The sequence below is a fragment of the Elephantulus edwardii genome, unplaced genomic scaffold (genome assembly GCF_000299155.1).
Source record: "Elephantulus edwardii isolate Elephantulus edwardi_28Jun2011 unplaced genomic scaffold, EleEdw1.0 scaffold00157, whole genome shotgun sequence".
Classification (NCBI taxonomy): Eukaryota; Metazoa; Chordata; class Mammalia; order Macroscelidea; family Macroscelididae; genus Elephantulus; species Elephantulus edwardii.
The window spans coordinates 1,973,963-1,984,137 of NW_006399907.1; the positions used below are offsets into that span (position 1 = coordinate 1,973,963).

At 39.5% G+C, this 10,175-nt stretch overlaps 1 protein-coding gene across 1 annotated transcript in view; it reads right to left on the bottom strand.

Moving 5' to 3' along the window:
- LOC102858537 (NADH dehydrogenase [ubiquinone] 1 beta subcomplex subunit 9-like) overlaps nt 1-10,175 on the bottom strand; it is a 25,431-nt gene that overhangs the window by 9,870 nt on the left and 5,386 nt on the right. The window lies entirely within an intron of this gene.

A 10,175-nucleotide genomic window follows, 5' to 3' on the forward strand; every position in this document is an offset into this window, starting at 1 on the left:
CCTGTGGACGGTCCAGGACTCGAGATGGCGCAGCGCCCGCTTGTAAAGCCGCAACACCTTCTGCTGGTGGGTCAGGTAGGCGGTCGGCGCCGAGAAGGCCATGATCACCGATCACCTTCAGGGACATTTTCCTAATTTCAAACCATGCAGTATTCCTTTGTTCTGTCCAAACAACTACTTCTTGGTCTTTGTAAAATTTCACGTTATGCAGAAGATACAACCTTGCTTGCAAAAAGTGAAAAGGACTTGAAGAAGATAAGAAATACAGCCTTCAATATGGATTACATCTACAAACTAGGAATGAAATCATAACCTCTGTATCCCCTTCTTAGATTATAGTGTCGCATACAAATCTATCTTTTCTTTGTTAACCTTAATAATTGTGGCCATGCCTATTGTTTTTTTAAAACACACAAAAAAATTCTGTCATCAGAGATCAAAAAATAAATATTAACAAAAGTAATGTTAAAAACTTCTATTAACTCCTACGTGTGATTACTGCCTCTGAAAACCCGCTGGGTCGATTGTGGCTCTATAGTACTCAACAACAACTTATAGTCATATACTATACTCAACTTGGCATGTCCTTTTAGCATTTCTTGTCAAAACCTCCTATTAACATCCTATTATTTAAATTGAGCTCTAGTATCCTAGTGAGAAGAAGCTGCACTGCAATCCCAAAGGCACACAGTTCGAATTCACCAGCTGCTCTGCGGGACAAGTATGGGCAATCTCCTCCTGTGTGATTTATAATCTACTGCCTCTGAAAAGCTGTTGGAGGGCCAGAAATGGATTGGTTCCAACTCAATGGAACACAACAACAACAACAACATCCTAGAGTTTTGTACTATAATCATCTTGGTGTGTCCTGTATCACTTATTATTGACATGTATTTAAACAATTTGTCTTCACAAAAATGTGATAATCTTACCTTTATCATTTTGGAATAAGCATTACTCCCTCTTGTTGTTGTTAGGTACTGTCAAGCCAAATGTAATTCATAGCAACTCTATAAAGAACAGAAGTGAATGCTGTCTGAGCCATTGCTGTAGTCACCGTGTCAGTCCACCTCATTGGGGGTCTTCCTCTCTTTCACTGGCCTTCCACCTTTTCAAGCACAATATACCTTTCCAAATAATAGCCTTTCCTAGTCCAAACATACTAAAGTATGAGTGGTGATGCTTTGCCATCCTTCCCTCTAAAGACCACTCTGGCTGCACTTTTTTCTAAGACATATCTGTTTGAGTATTTTTTGGCATTCTAAGGGATATTCAGTACACTCTCCAATGCCACAACTCAAAGGCATCAATTCTTCTGTCATTCCTATTCATCATTCTGCTCTCAGATGCATAGCAAGTAACCAGAAAAACTATGGCCTGAATCAAACACACCTTGGTCTTCAAACTGACATCACTGCTCTTCAATATTTTGGAGAGGTCTCTGATGGCAGACTTGCCCAATGCAATATATGTACTATTCTCCTGTTAGTAACAAGAGTGTTGATTATGGATCAAAGCAAGATGAAAATGACTATTTCTATGCTTTCTCCACCTATCATAACGTTGCCTGTTGGCCCAAAGTAAGGACCTTTGTTTTCTTGATGTTTAGATGTAATCCATATTGAAGGCTGTAGTTTTTTATCTTCTGCAGCGAATATCTAAGGTTCTTCTCACTTTCAGAAAGCAAGGTTGGGTCCTCAGCACAATGCAGGTTGTTGACGAGACTTCCTCTGATCCTGTTGCCAGAAAATTTGGAGGACTGCTTGGCTGACTGAAAGAGATTTTGTATTTGTTCCCATTCACAAGAAAGGTGATCCAACAGAGTATGGAAATTATCTTAACAATGCCATCAAATATCACATGCAAGCAACATATTGCTGAAGATCATCAAAGAACAGCTGAACAGTACCTTGACAAGGAACCACCAAAAAGTTCAAGCTGAGTTTAGAAGAGGCCACAGCACAGGCATATAACTGCCAATGTCAGATGGATCATGACTGAAAGCAAAGAGAATATCAGAAGAATGTCTACCTGTTTTGTTGACTATGCAAAGGCATTTGATTGGACCACAATAAGCTATGGCTAACATTGAGCAGAATAGGGATCCCAGAACATTTATTTGTGCTCATACAGAGTCTATACGTAGGCCAAGAAGCTGTTGGGTGAACTGAACAAAGGAACACTGCATGGTTTAAAATCAAGAAGGGTGTGCATCAAGGTTGTATCCTTTCTCCATACCTATTCAATCTGTATGCTAAGCAAATAATTGGTGGTGAAGCCAGACTCTATGAAGAATAATGTGACGTCAGGATCAGAAGAAGACTCCTCAATAACTTGCGTTACGAAGATGACACAGGTTACTCCCTAGACTGTAGATAATTAACCTACTTTCATTATGAACCAATTTTTGTTTTCTAAATGCTCACTTCAATGATAAATTACCTCAAAGGTACTCCAATTTATATTAAAATTTTAGAATGAACTTTAGAGAGCTCTGGTGGTGGCTTAGTGGTAAAGAATTGTACTGCCAGTCCAAAGTTACATGGTTCAAATTCACAAGCTGTTCCAAAAAAGAAATCTCTTCACGTGTAATTTACTGTTTCTAAAAACCTGCTGGAGAGTCAGCTGTGAGTCAGTTCCAACTCAAAGATACATAACAACTGCAATAACAATCTACATTAGAATATTAATTACCAACAGTTAAAATGTATTGAAAGACTTCTATATGTATGAAACTTGGCCATTACTAATAAATGTGCTTTTTAAAATATTTTGCTTACACTTTTGTGAAGTGTGTAACAGACAATCTTTATTCTGAAGTATTAAAAAAGAGCAGCAGAAAATCAAATCCACTCCTGATAAGTTGACTATAATGCATAGTGACACCATAAAATGGAGGAGAACTTCCCAATAGAGATTTCAAGATTGTAACCTTTATGGAGGCAGAATGCTACACCTTTCTCCTATGGAGCAGCTGGTAGGTTTAAGCAGCCATCCTTTTGGTTAATAGCTGAGCACTTAACCATGGCATCATCAGGGCTCCAAATACTAAACAGATGGTTTTCGTTTCTTAAATCAGGTTTTACTGCAAAACTCCACGTCAGAGGCCAAGCCCTCCAGACTTATTGTACTAAAACTGGAATGTACTGTTCCAGGCTTTGTGGTCAAGACAATATATGAGAAAGCCAGGCCTGGAGAAACAATACACTAAATTCTTTATCTCCCTTTTAGAGGAGAACCTCTTTCAGAAGGGAGGGGAATGGCCTGGTGCCATTAGTGCACTCTGCCTTGAGACTAAATTTGCATAGAAAGACTGTGATATAGCCCAAAATCCACTGGAGGGTCAGCTAGAAGTGATTCCAGGGTTATGTATAAGTTAGTTCCAAAGGTCACCTTTTTAGGTTTTATAGGTTTTTATTATAGGCCAAGAAATAAAGCATTCTGATAATTAAGCTGGGATATAGCATGAACTCTAAGACCCAGCTTCAAAGATGAGAAAATATGGAGGAAGGTGCATCTAAGAGTGGATGAAATACAGAGGCAGGGTAATGATGCCTGGTGGCATATCATCACAGTGCTAACCAAAATGTGAGCCGTTCTAAGCCACCAGCTGCTCCAAAGGAGAAGATGGACAGTCTTCTCCTGCAAAGATTTACTGCCTCAGAAACCCAGGGAGGGTCATTTTGAGTTGGAATCAACTCACAGCAGTGGATTGGGTTTGGTCCTTTGAGGCTTTAAAGAGGAGGGAAAAAAGCATGCTGGATAGTTTGAGAAAAATGTCGAGGACAGAAGGGGTCTCACTCAGCTACCAGTTAGGTTTAGAAAAGGAGGCAATATTCCAGGTAAACCCCATTCTAATGGCAAAAGAAAAACTGATAATCTGGTGTCACTGCTTAGAAGGTTAAATTGGAGATTTCAAACTAATTTTGAGATTTCAGTTTAAATTGCCTTCACTCCTCCGTGGTAAAGATGGGATCCATAAAATCTGTCAGGGACTCAGAATTCATTTAAACTGAGATTGAGAAGGACTGCCTAGGGACTACTGTAGCAAATTCTTCCCTGCACAGTGGTGGAAGTGAGAGAGCAGCATAAACTAGGCCAGTGGCCAGATAGAGAAGAGGTCAGACGTTCAGAGGGCACCAAGCTCCTGGCTGAGCAAGGTTATGCCACATCGATCAAGGAGAAACACTTGGCTGAAATCAAGCTTAGAGAGTTAGACTAGTGGTTGACCTCAACCAAGAGGCTGGTAGACGAAAGAACTGAGAAGCCAAGAGGACAGAACAGGGAACCCACATAGAACAGAGGACCCATCCCCCAAAGCCACGACGTCACAAAAACCACATCCTGCCAGGTGAAATCTCAAACACCAAACACTTGACCCCAAAGAGATTAGACATTTACCTGAAATGACTGCTTTTCAATGGAATGGACAAACATCAACTTTTGTCTGGCCATCTGGCAGGTAGGGTTCTTGTAAAGAAGATCACGTTAGTTTTTTGCAATATAAAAAGCCTGCATTTTCTCTGCATCTCTGATTTGCAGAGTGAGAAATAGGTGACCCAAAATAAAATTTAAAAAAGAAATTACTTTTTTCTCTTGAGTCAACGTACGATATATGGTGATGTAAAACTTTTACTAAGCAACCATGGAGAACTAAAAGAGATTCTCTACTAATGTTCCTTTCTCCCACTGGAAGAAAGCAACTCCTTTCTCCTCTGAATTTTCATCCCAGCAGTTCTCAAAGTATGGTCTCTGGATCAACAGCATCTGCAGCAACTGGAGATTTGCTATAAAGTTGTAATCAGAAATTCTGGCAGTGAAGCCCCGCAATCTGTATTGCAGACACGGTACAAGTGATTCTGATGCTTCAGACACATTATCGTAGCACTTGACTCCACTCCTATGAGATCTACGACATTCCAGCATTATGGGGGTTTTTTACTACGCTATTTACCTCAGGTTTAAATCAGATGTTATCAGACCATAAATATACATTACTCACTTTTCTCTCAGTCACCTACAGACACCTGAGTCATCGTTCTCAGTTCCTTGCAGATTTACCTCTGGGCTGTATTCTGACCAACACTTTTCCTGTCCCAATTCCTAATAATACCATATCTATATGAAGGATCTTTCTCACATCCTGGACTTTCACTTAATTAACTCCAGTTCTTCCTGTGTGCTTCTGGCACTCACTCCCAAGAATCACAATAATGACAACCAATAATCACAATCCTCGATAGGAGTTTTAAGTCATTTACTGTTTCACTACCACAGCCCAATTTCTGTTTTCCTACTTGCTCTCTCTAAATAGCTCCCACAGCTTTCAACATCCATAATTTAATAGATAAATTATGTTTGGGTAAGCCACTTCTTACCTACTCTATTGTTCCTTTTTAATTCATTTAGATTACAATCGGTTTGTAACAACCACTTATTTGCACTAACCTCACTTTTCCTCATCGATCTCTCATATATGTCACCTGGTAAACCCTGAGGATGATGCAGGATCAGGCCAGGTTTCTATCTCTTGTGCATAGAGTCACTATGAGTTGGGGATGACCTAAACACATGTAACAATAGTAACAACAAAACCCCAACACTGGTTAACTCCAATCCTCAGCCTGATTTGCCTGCACCTGTCTAATATGGACAAGAAACAAGTGTTGCTGTTACCGTCGAGTTGTAACTGACTCATAACTAACTCTCCAGTAGGTTTTCAGAGGCAGTAAATCACACAGGAGATTTTCTCCCATGGATCAGCTGATGGATTCAAACCACCTTTAGGTTGGCGGCACAGCTCCTGACCATTAAGCCACTAGCGCTCTCTAGAAACAAGTGTATAACCACAATAACAAGTTTTGTTTTAAACTCATAACTACTTTAAGTAAGAGTAGTCATCATAATACCAATTGCCATCCAAAGGATTCTAGCTCGCAGGCACCCTGTGCGTGTCAGGATAGAACTATGCTCCACAGGAGTAATAATATGCTCTCTTATTTCATTTCCTCTTCCCTTTTCCAAGTGACTGCTTCATAGTTTCTCCTTCCTCCTCAAGCCACTACTACTTCTCAATCTTTAATTCCTCCAGGCAAATGACCTTGCCTGTTACTTTACTGAGAAAACAAAAACAACTGAAATACATCTGACTCTGCAACTGTATTGGCACCCCATCCCCATCTTGTATCCTACTGTCAAGGATAAATTCTGCCCCCAGGGATGGTAATCTCTTTTTTTTTTTTGTCCATTAGATCTCACCCCTTCTTGTACACTAAAGGACGTGACTCCAGCAATTTTCTCCCTCTTCAGCTAATCCCCTTACTAGTAAACCTGAAACGTTTTCTACATTTGCTGCCTCCAATTTGTCTGCTTTCAGTCTCTATGAACGCTTTCCAGTTAAGTGTTTACTTGCAGTAATATGTTAGATCTGTCCTTGTCAAGGTTATCTGTGACCTCCATAGTTTTAAGTCAGTAGTTGGTTCTTTAGCTGTATCATAATCCATTTATCAGCAGACTTTTGCACAGCAGGCAAGTCCCTCCTCTTTGACACACTTTCACCATTCTTTTCCTCCTGTTTCTCTAGTTACTTCTCCGTGCTCATTTCTATTTCCTATTTAGCTCCCCAAATTCTTCCCAAACAATGCAGTGCCCCAGGCTTCAATGTTGGCCTGAATTCTTCTATTTTCAGTCTGCATTCACTCACAAATTCTCCACTCCACTTTAAACTCCAAACTATGTCTAAATGTCCAGATATCTCCATTTGATTGTCTAGTAGACAATTTTCAGTCCTACTGCTCCAGAGCCTTCCTTTGATACAAGATTGTTTTGGCTTTTATACTAAGGACCTAAGACTATTTTAAGAAATTCTACAGGGGGCCTAGTTTGAATGCTAATGCTGGTATTCTTGTTGCATGTGCCACTGAGTCTACTATGAGTCATAGCAAACCTATGAAAAGATCTCTGAACTCTGCCTTATCTTGAGCCAGTCTCACTGTCTCTGATGCATCTGCCCCCAATGCCACTGTCACTATGTCAATCCATCTTATCCAAGATCTTCCTTTTCTGCACTGTCTTTCCACCCTTCCAAGCATGATTGATGTCCTTCTCCAAGGACTGGTCCTTCCTCGAAACATGTCCAAAGTATGTGAGATAAAGTTTCATAATCCTTGCCTCCAAAAAGCAACCTGGAGGACAGGTTGCTCTCCCGGACAGACATGCTTATTCTCTTGGCAGTCTATGGTATGTTCAATACTCTTCTCCAGCACCACAATTCAAAGGCATTAATTTTTCTTCTGTCATACTTAGTCATTGTCCAATTATCAGATACATAGCAAGGAATTGAGAAGGCCATGGCCTGGATAGAGCACACCTTAGTCTCTAGAGTAATATTGTTGCTCTTTAGCACTTTTGCAAGGGCCCTGACAGCAGACTTTCTCAAAGAAACACGTTTTTTTTTTATTTCTTACCTGCTGGTTCCAAAAGTGTTGATTATGGATCCAAGCAAGATGAAATTGCTACCAATCTCAAGGTCTTCTCCATCTACCATGATGGTGCCAATTGATCCCCTTGTAAGAATCTTGTATTCTTGATGTTGAGATGTGTTCCATATTAAAGACTGCAGTCCTTGACCTTCTGCAACAAATGCTTCAAATGCTTTTGCAAACAAAGTCATGGTATCTCCATCAGGTTGTTGATGAGTCTTCCTCCAATCCTGATGTCACATTCTTCTTCACAAAGTCCACCCTCCTGAATGATCTTCTCTACATATAGATTGGAAAGGTATTGGAGACAGGATGCATCCCTGTCCTGATTTTTAACCATGCAGTGTTTCTTTGCCCTTTTCGTAAGACTCATTCCTGGTGTAAGTATAGGTTTCGCATGTGCACAATCAGGTGTTCTGGGGTGTTCCCTCTTCTCAACGTTAGCCATAATTTGTTGTGATCCACACAGACAAATGTCTTTTCATAGTCAATAAAATTTATAATTCTTCTGGTACTTGTACTCTCTGCTTTCAACCAAGATCCATCTAATATTGGCAATGATACCCTTAGTGTCGACTGTGACAGTGATGTGCCAGTCGTGGTAATGGGCACCCATGGTGGACAGTGTTGGCTGGAGCTTCCCGACTAAATCAAGCCTGGAAGCAGGAGCGGCATCCACTTCCAAAATGGCTTGCCTCTGGAAACTCTATGTACGAACAGTGCTCAAGCTGTTCGTTCATAGGGTCGCTATGAGTCGTCTACGACTCGACGGCATTAAACAACAATGTAGATGATAAAGGCATGTTCACAAAACAGGACAGTGGTCACTATCAAAACAACAAACATCACATATCTTCAAATACCTATTGATCATTGACAATTTTCAAATAATCAGGATAAACACTTCAATAAAGATCAGGAAGGGAGAAGAAAACTACATTTCAGAATAAATCTTCATTTATATGAGCTGCATAAAGTACAGATGACCCTGTCAAGCTATTAATATTTAATATTAACTATTTTAATAAAATTTGTTTGGCCTGACTTTTTATACAAGGACTGCTTGTCACTTATCAGATCTTTAGTAGCTGTTAACATTTTAAAAATCACTTTTCCATTCAGTGAAAAGAGCAGGGTAGGGGCATGGAGGGGTAGGAGGAGGTAGTTTGGGAAATGTTGGAATTACAGGTCTGAAAGTGACAATTTCAATGAATCCAAACAAAATTTTGATGAGTAGGACTCGAAATGGAGAGAATAATTAATAGACTATATCATGTTTTCTTCATAACACCTTGAGAACAATAAAGATAAATTGTATCATCTCATTTATTGTCGGTCTCCTAATTTGTAAGGAAGGGGCCTCTGGAGGTAAGGAGTTTTACTATAAGGAATTCAGGTCCACCAGTTGCTCTGAGAGCAAAAGACTGGCAATTTCCTCCTGTGTGATTTACAGCCTCTGAAAACCCGCTGGAGGATCAGCTTTGAGTCAGTTCTGCCTTAAAGACACATAACAACAACAACCATTTGTAATGAGAATTACTAATAGTTTCCAGGCACATATAAATTATGAGTACCTTTTATTTTTTTATCTTCAGTCTAAATTAATAAGGAAAATCCATCTGTTCTCTACTTGGTAAAAGTTAAAGGTTATATTATTAGATAACATATATAAATATATTGTTAAGCAATTTATGTAATGAAGAAAATCATTACATAAATTCAGACAAATTACATAAAGATCATACTTGTACTCCTGAAAGATATCTTACAATGTCACTCTTAACTTTAAACTGAAAAATTGCCTTATCTTATTATAACGTGTAATTTCCTGATGAATAGGAAATTCCTTTTTCATCAATATGTTTAAAATAATTTTTACTCTATTACACAAGCATAAGGTATGCCTGAGAGAAAATACTTAAGGAGCTTGCTCTCAGGGACCTCTCTAGAGTGTTAAAGAGCAGCAATGTTAGTCTAGAGACTAAGATGTGCCTGATCCAGTCCTGGTCTTTTCAATTGCCTGCTATGCTGGACAATGAGTAACGATAACAAAAGAAGTGTTGATGTCTTTGAGTTGTAGTGCTAGAAAAAAAAGTATTGAACATACACCATGGAATACCAAGAGAATGAATCAGTCTGCTCCAGAGAGGGTGAAACAAATTTGCTTCTTGGAAGCAAGGATTTTGAAGCTTCGTATCACACATTTTGGGTGTGCTTCCAGGAGGGACCAGCCCTTGGAGAAGGACATTATTTTTGGAAGAGTCAACATAGGAGAGGAAGACCCTGGAAGAGTTGGACTGACACAATGACAGTTGCAATGGGGTCTGGTGTGTCAGAGATGGTGAGGCTGGCTCAAGATGGGGCATGGTTCAGGGTCATTGGTCACAGGGTCGCTATGTGTCATAGTGGACTGGAGGAAAAAACAACTATAGATTGCATCATATGCATAAAACTTATTGTTGAGTTCTCCTCCAAAAATATTGCCATATTCTTCTTCATATAGTGCAGCTTCTCAAGTAATTTACTTGTCAGACAGATTGAAAAGGTATGAAGGAAGGATACAACATTTATGCACATTTTCCTAATTTCTTTTTTTTTTTTTATGTTCAGTTGTTTTTATTAGAGCAAGTGTGTACAGAGTCTATCACTTCACTTGCAAACACAAAGAGCCAGGTGTATTCCCCCCCTCTCTAC